The following is a 10,073-nucleotide window of genomic DNA, read 5'->3' as shown; positions in this document are numbered from 1 at the left end:
GGGGACAATTTGCATATTAGCCTTTTATTATATAGGATTACATAGGATGTGGCAAAAGAGGCTTTGCAGGTGTAGTTAAGTTGAGGATCTTCAGATGGGGAGAGTATCCTGGATTATCCAGGTGGGACCAATATAATCACAAGAGTTCTTATAAGACGGTGGTTCTCAACCTTGGCTGCACATTAGAATCACCTGGGAATCTTTTTTAAAATCCTGATTTCTGGGCCTCATCCTCCGGAAATTCTGTTGTTTCTTTGTTATGGGGTGCCACAACATTAGTAACAAAGAAACAGAATTTCCGGAGGATGAGGCCCAGAAATCAGGATTTTAAAAAGATTCCCAGGTGATTCTAATGTGCAGCCAAGGTTGAGAACCACTGCTTTATTCCTATTTTTGATGTTTTATTCTTGGCCTTATTTCCATCTAATCACACTCACCAAAAGGGCGATAGATTTTGTTGGGTGTACCTGCTAGCAATGTGATATCCCAAAGCACATGATGTTTGCAATAACTTCATGGAATATGTAGACTAATTTCCATTTTAGAGTTAAGGCACGTAAAGGTAAGAAAGACAAAATACATTTCTTAGATCTCAGCTAGAAAACTGTATATCCTGAATTGGAACTCAAAAGCCTGGACTATTTTATTAAACTTACAAGCCATGATAGAAGATGAATTTAGAAGCAATTTTTTAGAGATTATATGTCAGTGTATGTATGTATATGTATAAGGATGTACTACACAGAAAATAACACAAATAGTGTACTACACAGAAAATAACACAAATAGACCAGCCTCCTACCCATTACACATGTGTTCATGTGCACACATACACACACACATACACACAGGAACAAACAGACACACACACAGTATCAGGGTTATTACCAGAGGTTGACAATATCTATCTATCTATATATATAAAAGCCAAGTGACGGGAACGACCAGTTGTTATGACATGCACTGCAGAAGCCAACTAGCTCGATCCCTGATCGGCCCCCCCTAAACTGCCTGTGGCCCCTCCCCCCAGCTGGCCCAGCCCCCAATCAGCCCCACCCGATAGGTGACAGGGCTGGCCGACCAACTGCCTGCAGCCCCTCCCCATCAGGCCCTATCCCCAGTCACCCCCTAACCCCAATCAGGGGCAGGGCCAGCCGGCAAACTACCCATGGCCCCTCCCCTTGGCTGGCCCAGCCCAGATTGGCTGGACCCCACCTTTGCATGAATTCATGCACTGGACCTCTAGTCCCATATAATAAAGAGGTAATATGCAAAATGACCATCACACCCGCACAAGATGGTTGCCTACAACCAGGCTGGTAGGGGGGTTAGTGAGGGATGACCAAACAACTGAACAGCAGGCTATGTGAGGGGCCCATGAGAGGCAACCAGGCTGGCAGGGGGGGGTAGTTGTGGGTGACCAGGCCAGCAGGGGGGGCAGTTGGGAGCAACCAGGCCAGTGAGGGGGGCAGTTAGGAGTGACCAGGACGGCATGGAGGGGACAGTTGGGGGTGACCTGGCTGGCAGCGGGGGGCAAGTAGGGGCAATCAGACTGGCATGCAAAGGCAGTGAGGGGTGATGAGGCTCATGGGGGGGCAGTTAGGGGCAACCAGGCAGGAAGGTAGGTGAGCGTTTTGGAGCCAGTGGTCCAGGATTGTGAGAGGGATGTCTGACTGTCGGTTTAGGCCCGATCCCGGGGATTGGACCTAAACCAGCAATTGGAAATCCCCCTAGGGGTACCAGATTGAGAGTGTGCAGGCTGGGCTGAGGGGGGACCCCTCTCCCCTGTGCACGAATTTTGTGTACTGGGCCTCTAGTATATGTATAAAAACCTAATATGTAAAGTGTCCCCTCGGCAGTTTGATTGCTCACTATGATGTGCACTGACCACCAGGGGGCGGTGTGGAATGAAGGAAGGCCCTGGCCAGCAGCCAGCAGTTGCTAGGGACCCTACCCGTGCACGAGTTTCGTGCACTGGGCCTCTAGTCAGATTATAAAGTACTGCCTTTAACAACATAGTATTGAAGGCAGCTTTATAGGAAGTCACCAGTAAGAATGAATTTGAAATATCTCCCTGGTATCAGATATTTTCCTTTTATACTTTAAGAATGCCTGACATATTGACATATTAACATGGTAATTCATTGTTTTGTTCTCATTTATTTAAAGTAATTTTTTTAAATATAGAAGAAATATATTATGCCAGTATGCTTAGAATGAATGAGTAAATTATATACTTATGAAGCATTTATAACTACTTCCCTTTTAGGTTTGTAATTGATAAGATGGTGAGGAGTATAGCATCCTAGTATGGGTATGTTCCAGCAGGGTAGCAGATGACAGAGAAGGAGTACACTGGGAATGTGCCATGAGGCATGGCATAAAAGACAAGAGAACCTGTGGAAACCACACCAGGTCCTTGGATAGTCAAGGCCAATGGGAGCACAAAGGCCTTGTTATCAATACACCAGAATGACCAAAGGCTGCTCTGAGAATGTGCCTAAATGGAATGTTCAAGGACTCTGAGCCTGGGAATCCTAATCAGGACAAGATACCATGAGCAGATGCAAGGACACAAGGTACACTGTGGCCTTCAGTAGCCAACATGTTGATGTAACTATTGGCACAAAGACTTCTTTGTCTAAATGGTATAAAAGTAGGTTGCTGACCTGCTAGTTGGCTGGAGTATGCTGGAGTAGGCTGGAGTTGGCTGAGGATGGAGTGAGAAGAAGTCTGCTAGAGAGAACAGCTGGGCAGGAGAGACAGAAGAAGTCGCTGAGCCGGAGAGCTTAAGTTCCTCTACAATGTGAGGCAGTGAGTCTAGGAGGCAGCATGTGGCTGCTTAGAGAATAGCTGTGGGTATAGAGACATATGCTGTTTTCTGGGAAAGACATGTATTCACCAGCTGATGTCCTGCTGCCTGCCTGTATGGACATTGCTGTGAGGACTGTTCTTGTCTAATGGCTATATGGCCACTGGTTTCTGCAATAAAGACTCTCCTTATACACCTACAACTTCTCCATCTCCTTCTCTGTCCCCCAAGACCCTCTGCCAAGCTCTGCCCAGACTCAGAGCCAGTCAGACCAGCAGAGCTATACGGTACTCTTGCTGCTGGTTCTGACAGAACCCAAGTCAAAACCAGGAAAAGTGTCACTGGAAAGAGACAAGGGCATGCCAATGGCTACATTAACATCTCACGTGGCCTGGCCTGAAAGTGTAAAGTGTTCAGCATGTTCTTCACCTGTGCTGTCCACTGGGATTTCAAAGTCATGATATTGTTGTCATGCGAAAACAGTGCATGATAGAAGATTAATGGTAGGGGACTCATGTTCAAACAAATGGAGTAGACTCCATGCTTTGTTGCCATAAAATTAAAAGAAACAGTAGTCTGTTTCAAGAAGTGTGGAAGTGCAATGTGGAACTCCATAATATGTTTCTGTGAAAAGGCAGCAGGAGGGCTCCCCATAGTACCTCATCAAGAAAACTTCTCTGATTGTCATCTTTATGCACTAATTTTTCTCCGCAAATGTAGCTGATAACCTCTCCATGTTTTCTTATCTACTCAGTGTTCTCAATATAACAAATCTTCCTTTTCCCCATTCTTCCCACCCTGCCCTCAGGCACTGGGATCCTCCCTGCCTTGGACAGCCCCCATAACAGCCAGCCTCCATAAGGTTGGCCTAGTTTTCATACTGCTTTCTACTTTCCTCATGTAGTTCTCTCTACATTCTAGTTCATAATTTCCTAGCCTTGACATTATCAACAGCGTGGGCTGCATAATTCATTATTGTAGGGTCTGTCTTTTGAAATGTAGGATGTTCAACAGCATCCTCAGTCTTTTCCCATTACGTGTCAGTAGCTCATGCCTAATCGGGTCAACAAAAATTGTCTCCAGACATTGCCAAATATTCTCCAGGGAACAAATAGTGAGAATGATTATTCTTCTGGTACATTATCTTACTCATTATGTTGGTAATTGCAATACAGAGTAGGAAAGGATGTCAAGAGGTGGATTGAAAAAGCACCCAACCTAGACTGAAGAGTTCAGAAAGGGCTCCCTGACAGGAATGTCAAAAATGTCAGCCTACAAGGGAGGAAAGAGTTTTCTACCCAGAGAGAACACCATGTATGAAAGCCTGCTGCCAAGTGAGAAGGAAACTTCAGGGAAAATGTTAAGTAGTTCAGGGGATCAACAGGAAAGTGATGAAAGATACTACCAGGGGAGATGAGTGGAGGCAAGAAGATGGAGAACCTGTGGGACATGACAAGGTCAAGAGGGGGCCACTAAAGCAGTATAAGCACACAATTAGTTTTATTTTAAAAAATGTATTCAGATAACCTTATGGAAATTGAATTCCAGGCAATAAGGATCAAGATAATTAGGAAGCTATCATACATCTTAAATAACATTCATGTAATGTTTAGGATTACATGATCATTCAATGACACTAAAACCTAGCAGCATCCTCTTTCTATATCAAGATTGAAATAAATATTGTAAGTTTTGGCAATTTAGAAAGGAAATATAATTTTCACATGTGAGATTTTGGAAAGAAGGGAATATGTACCCATGAGCACTTAATGTAATCCTATATAATAAAAGCCTAATATGCTAAGTGTCCAGTTGTCCGGTTGTCCGTTCAACCAATCAAAGCATAATATGCTAATGATATGCTAAGGCCAATCAACAGCTAGCTATGACGTGCACTGACCACCAGGAGGCAGACAGTCAACCCGATAGTGGGCCTAAGCTGGCAGTCAGACATCCCCCAAGAGGTCCCAGACTGCGAGAGGGGGCAGGCCAGGCTGAGGGACTTCCTCCAGTGCACAAATGTCGTACACCAGGCCTCTAGTTTGCTTATATTTTATTAGAACTTAATTTTATTTGTCATTTCTTAAATCACAAAAATTTGATGTTTGCAAAACTTTAGCATTTGGACTTTATCTTCACACCCCTTGGATGTCTTATCCAGTCTCTGGACTATAAATACAACCTGTATTTTGATGAGTCAAATTTACATCTCTGGCAAGAATCTTCCCACTTAATTCTAAACTCAATAGCTACTCAGCATATTTGCTTAGATGTCTTCTAGGTACCTCTCACACAATCCATAGGAAAATTCTGAAAGCACTACCATTGTTACATATTTCACATATATCTATTTCACACACACACACACACACACACACACACACACACACACACACCTTATTGTCATTTTGAGTTTACAATATTTTCCCTCAAATTGATTGCCATTTGTATTTCCATTTGTATAATCTGCATTTGCCCAGCCAACACTAGCTATTGTGCTATACAGTTGACCTTTAATTATGAGGTTTAACCTTATGAATTACTATAATAAAAATCAATGTTTTACTTGACATTCTGTCCCTCAAAGTTGCTTATTATGAAATTGTGGCAGTGCTATTACTTTCTAAATGAATTGGCTGTAACCTAATCTCCAAATCCTAATAAGCACATGTCCATAGGCTTGTTATAGCAAAGAGTACTTGCTCATATGGCCTTACCAATTGGAACAAAACATAGGAAACCTAGTGGAAAATGCCATGTAATGTTAATGATCCATAGTCCATCACAAGTTCTTCTACACAAATAAGCAAATATAAAAGCATATCTTCTTCTTACTCTTGTGTAATGACATTGTTAAATGGCATATTTCAATTCCCAATCTAACTAGTTGTTCCCAATATTTTTGATAAAAATTTCATGTATATGAATACCTTAAGTTTCATCTCATATTTCTTGATATTTGTGTTTGATATGGAAACCACACCACCTACTTTCTGTAATTTATGCAGGGCTATTTAGTTGTAAATAATACAATAAAGCTTAAACTAGAAACATAAGAAGATGAACTTACGATGAGAGAGAGAATCACCTCATATGGCCAAAGGCAGATCTCAGAAATGAATAGGAAGCAAATACAGTACTGGCTGCCCAGGCTCTTTTGACTTCACTCATCTTTGCTTTGCTCCACAGATATGCTTTGTTCTTCTCTTATTTTCCATTTTGCTTTGTCCTTATTATTTGGTTTGTGAGGTAGTGTTTGGCCTGTAATAATCATTGAGCTTATGTGTTGCTAGTTCCACCATGAGACCGAATAACTATCTCTCAATGTCTAATTTCTAGGGAAGGAACCTATCTGCCATTATCAACTATTGTCCAATTATTGGGATTCTGTTCCACTGAATATTTCATTATCTTTTGTTGTAGAATGAGGGAGTGTATACAACAGAAATAATAAGAAATTCCAAAAGTTTCTGATATAACACATTTAATAATTTAAATCATATTATATTATTTTCTCTTTTGGTTCAACACATACCAAACATAGATTATAGAGAGCCTAAGAAATGAGAACTGATATTCACACCTGGTGCACTCCAGCTAAATTCTGAAAGATTAAATGCTGAGAAACAATCTAATATGTCCTATTAGTGTAAACAGATTATCTATAAGAAATACGATTCAGGTGGACATAGCCGTAGAGCTCCCGAGAGCACTGCTGAAGGAAAAAGAAAACTGAGCAACGCATTCAAAGAGGTGGGACAAGGACTTCAAATCTGGAATTTAAGATTCTGCTAAATTATTGTTTAAAAGTTTTAAAAATTAAAGTCATAGACACTTCTGAATGTTTATCACAAAATGATTTACTTTGAAAGCTCTCATACAGCAAGCAGTCCGGGAACAGCAGGGGGAAATCTGGGAGAACACAACATTGAGGTAGCACGTAATTTATTAAATGTGTTGTTAAATATATGTATGTGTATATGTGTTTAAGCATTAAATGGTACATTTAAATATGTGAAGTTTATAGTACATAATTGACAGCTCGATAAAGTGATAGAAGATGTAGGACTATAATAATCTGAGCTAAAATCAGACATAAAGACCACCAGGCCATGGGAGCGGAGCGGGTGAAGTCAGGAAGGAGGTCAGACTACAGGGATGACAGAAAAGACATGAATAACACAAAGTTCAATGGGAGTATACAAGGAAGAACAAAATGTGGATTTAATTAATAACTAACAGAAAAATAAAAATGAAACAATTCTAACAAGAAAAATTTCCATGTCCTTGAAATATAGAAGAGAGGAAATAAAAGAAAAATATTAAAGTTTAATAAAGAGTGAACACAGATTAAAATGGCAAATTTCAAAAATAATATTAGATCATCACAACACATGGAACTGACAGTAAAACGGCTGCAGCAGAGGCTGGAGCAGCAGGTTTCTCACAGCTGACAGCCTGCTGTCCTGGGCACCAGGCCCTGGGGCCTGGCGGGGAGGTCCCCCTGCAGGTTGGTCAGCAGCTCTGCCTGCTGCACAGCTGCAGCTGGGAGGCTGGCGGGCCTCTCATCACACTGGGGGAGGTGCCAGTGCACGCACTGAGCTGGCAGTGCAGACTGAGGCCAGGTTGCCTGCACACCATACACCATCCCCACCATCCCCTAGAGCCCTGTGGTGTTTCCTGCTGGGTGTCTGTACTGCCCCACATGTCAGTCAACAGGGCAACCCACACCTCTCCTGCTCCTGCTTCTGTCTCTCCGTCCTCAAGAAATGTGTTTCAAGACCTGATCATTCCCCTTGTTTGTTCCAGGGCACTTCTAACAGAAACCTGTAAGGGAAACGGATAGGAAAAGGAAGATTTTCCTTTCTGTGTATGTGTGCTAAGCAATCTGAATGGTCCTCTACCACTGAAAAAGCTATACACTAGTATGCTGAATAAATTACCACAACTGTGGTTTCAAATGCATTGTTGACCTCCTACTGAGGTGTAATATATCTCTAAGGTGTAATGGGGAAAACGAAGAGTGAGTTGAAATTTAAGAGACTGGTGAACGTGAGCCAGAAGAGAATGCGGTGGGAGATGAACAAGGTTGTTTTTTACAGGAATTAAGAGAAAACAAATTCAGGTGCTAAACAATTCACTAGTTGTATTATTTTAATTATTATTGTTCCATTCATATTGAGCAGCTACGATTATACTCCCACCTCTGTCATACCCGGGAAGAAAATACGCCCCATCTACCTGGCTGCCCAAAGAGGATGAGAGATAATGTGGAACAAACCTGGATTCGATCTGGAGCTTGAAGCCAAACCCGGCACAGCCAGCCAAGATCAGCTCCCCCTGGCTCAGTCTTGCTCTCTTGTTTTTCCACAGGTATATCTCCTACGAGCTTGCCCCCAATAAATTGTCTGCCTTTAATTCTTTACCTGGAAGTCTAGCTCAGCCAACTCACGCTCACATGATTATTACTTTAGGCTAATGAGTTTCGGATTAGTTTGGTACATAGCATTTGTATGGCAAATACTAATCAATACATTATTTTGAACAATTCTATCAGCGTAGTATGCATGGTAGAAAGTGAGTTCCCAGATTTGACTTAAGAATAATCACCCACTTTTCTTAAGAGCCAGGATTCAATTTGACCTAGACTCTGAGTTGTGGAGACATAAAGGTTCATCTCAGTTTGGAAGGAAGAAAGAACTGTCACCTGGTGAGAGAAAAGCAGGAGGGCGGCAGGAAGAGCCCGAGAAGGGTGCTGAGCCTGCTGCTGTGGAGTGGGCAGCGCTGGGTGCTGGATGGATGTTTGCCTGCTTCCCCAAATTCATATGTTGAAACCCTCGTCCAGTGTTTAGAGATGGGGCCTCTAAGGGAGTAATTAAATTAAATGAAGTCATAAGGGTGGGGTGCTGGGCCGATGGGAGGAGACCCTGGAGAGCTTGCTTTTTCTCTTGTCTGGCACAAGCCCCAAGGAGAGGCGGTGCGAACACATGTGAGACAGTAGCATTCCGCGAGACAAGCTGAGAAATCTCACCAGAAACTGAATGTCTAGGACCTTGAATTTGGAATTTCTATTTTAGCCACATAGTCTGCCATATTTTGTTATGGCACCAGGTTCCCTCTTCAGCTCCTGAAACTCATCCCACAGATACTGAAAATATTGCCGCTCAAGGCTCACAGACTCTCTCTGGATCATCTGCCACAGGAAATTACTTCATGCAAGAGTATGCCTTCTCCCAGGGTGTGGCTCATAGCCAACACTACCTGATATGGGGAATTAAAGGCCCCAAACTGTGAAGGCTCCTCCCAGCTCCAGACCTCACTGTAGGATCAGTGGGGTTTGTCAAGTGTACTAGGTCAGCTCTTCCTCTGCCAAATCTGTCTTCCTCACCTTCCTGCAAGTTCATCTCACATGAATTTCTCCATACATTTTCTGCACCCAATTCTTTGTCTCAGAGTCTCTTTATAGATAACCCAAAGATAGGGTTTATAAATTATTTTCTATATTGCACTTCAATTCCAGTATCTCTATTGTATCTGTCATTAAACACTAGAAAAAGCTGACTACTGAGATATTCAAAGGCAAGGACTCATGCCATGTTTAGCTCACACTGGTATAAAGAAAAACACGGGCCTTGCAAGATGGGTGCCTCAGAAGGTACGAGGTCGGTGTTTGAGACAGTGATCGATGGGTTGAGTTTATGAGACCTGGAATCATTCATTTGGCTACTCAGGGATGACTGGGGAAAGTCGGAAGGTAAAATACAAGGATGATTTAAGTCACCATAGAGGAGCACTTAGACAATTGTAATTTGGCATAAAGGAAATTATGACCTCAAAGGTCAGTGAATTATGATACATGTAGGGTATTTTTATTTATATACATAGATTAGCAAAATTTGGATTATTCTGCATATGAAATTTCAAATATTGGTTTCTTTCACTTTATTTTTTAAATTAGGTGATAAATCAATTTTTGAAAACATGACTTTTGGTAATTGCATAGTTTTACATGCTAGATATACAAGAGAAATGTTTTACCCATTTCTGCATTTTTGGATACTTACATTAGTTTTTGCTATTATAAATAATACTAATATTGAGATGGCTATCACTATACATAAAACTTGTGTATTTCTGATTATTTTTAGAAATAAATCTGTGAACATGGGATTACTGAGTCAAAAGAAAGATAATTTTGAAAGCTTTGATATGCTTATATTGCAGAACTATGATCCCTAAAAGTGTATATATGCACTTCTTC

Source organism: Myotis brandtii, unplaced genomic scaffold, assembly GCF_000412655.1.
Source record: "Myotis brandtii unplaced genomic scaffold, ASM41265v1 scaffold615, whole genome shotgun sequence".
In the NCBI taxonomy this organism is placed as follows: Eukaryota; Metazoa; Chordata; class Mammalia; order Chiroptera; family Vespertilionidae; genus Myotis; species Myotis brandtii.
The sequence above is the reverse complement of the archived record's forward strand: the minus strand, read 5'-3'. Positions refer to the sequence as shown.